Consider the following 1,607-nt stretch of genomic DNA (forward strand, 5'->3'; position numbering starts at 1 on the left):
TCAGCCTTCTGAGTAGCTGAGATTACAGGCACCCACCACCATGCCCAGGTCACTTTCGTGTTTGTGTGTATTTTTAGTAGAGCTGGGGTTTCTCACCATATTGGTCAGGCTGGTCTTGAACTCCTGAACTCAAGTGATCCACCCACCTATGTCTCCCAAATTGTTTGGATTACAAACATGAGCCACTTTACCCAGACTGTAAAAGCCTATTATAAAATGTGGTGTTGGGTTTATCCAAACCTGTCTGTTCTTTCTGGCCCAGATATAGCTATAACGTTTCCAGCTCTCTAAACTCCCTTAAATGCTCTTTGAAGTATAAATATTGCTATATCAGAAGCATGAAAACTGTGATCTCTTAATCATCTTTAACATACTATAGTGGGACTTACTATGAGCAGAGAGAGACTTATCATAGAGTAAAAGTTCAGAGCAAGAGCTTTGGGGTCAGACTTGGGCTTGAGTGCAAACTTTGCAGTCAACTGTGACCTGAGAAAGGAGAAGAGTGAGCCCTTCCCAGTTGTTTTAGATGATATGGCTAGTATGGTAGCCTGCATACGGCTAAATGCTCAGCCATGTAAACAAAAGTCTTATTATTAGGTTTTCCCTGGGGCTATATATTTTGCTTCAGCTAAATGCTGATATTCATAGAATCTTGTAGAAGAATAGGTAGGTATAAAGAAATGCAATGGTGCATTTATATTTTACAGAGTTCTTGAAGCTCTTGAGATTAATGGTGGCAGGAAATTCATCACTTTTTAAAGTAATTCTCCTTGGAGATGGTTAAGTTGGGAGGAGTTCAATTATAAACAGATTTTTAACTAATAAGTGTGATATACAGCTCTTTAAGACAATAGATGTGAAATTTTTAAATAAGATTTGGAAGTGGATAAATATTTTGTTGCCATGCAGATCTGGGACATGTCAGGTCAGGAGTGATTCTAAAGCTTGAGGACGTCATTTTACAGAGATTCTGTTTGCTGCCTGCTTACTTTTATTATCGATGATTCACAAAGCTTCCAGAACTTTAGTAACTGGAAGAAAGAATTCATATATTATGCAAATATGGAAGAACAGGAGAGGTTTCCTTTTGTGGTTCTGAATAACAAGACTGACATAAACGAACAGCAGGTGTCTGCAAAATAAGCCCAAGCTTGTGCATGGATGACGGCTACTATTTTTACTTTGAAACAAGTGCAAAAGATGCCACAAGTGTGGTAGCAGCCTTTGAGGAAGCGGTTTGAAGAGTTTCTGCAAACAAGGTTTTGTTGGATCAGTTGACACACACAGACATGGTCAATCTTCATTGAAAGCCCAGGACTAGCTAATCTTGCTGTGAATTTTTAGAGGTTGTTGATGCATTCTAATCAACTCACAGGTACACACAAAGTCACCATGGGGATAAAAAAAGAATTAGTATTTGCAGTAGTGTATCATCTACTAATAAAATTCAAAGAGTGTATTGTCCTGCTATATTAGTTGGTAGGGAGAAGGGACACAGCCACTCATGGAAGAACATATTTTCTCAATAATGACACTTTACATATATAAAGTTGTATTAAAATTGTAATGTTTTCAAGCAGGTTTCTTTGATTTACATATATAGATTA

General features: G+C 37.6%; 1 pseudogene; it reads left to right on the top strand.

The window, feature by feature from the left end:
* Window positions 1–730: 730 nt before the first annotated feature.
* On the top strand, window positions 731–1,364 carry LOC129053321 (ras-related protein Rab-9A-like; annotated as a pseudogene).
* Window positions 1,365–1,607: the final 243 nt, after the last annotated feature.

Source organism: Pongo abelii, chromosome Y (genome assembly GCF_028885655.2).
Source record: "Pongo abelii isolate AG06213 chromosome Y, NHGRI_mPonAbe1-v2.0_pri, whole genome shotgun sequence".
NCBI lineage: Eukaryota > Metazoa > Chordata > Mammalia > Primates > Hominidae > Pongo > Pongo abelii.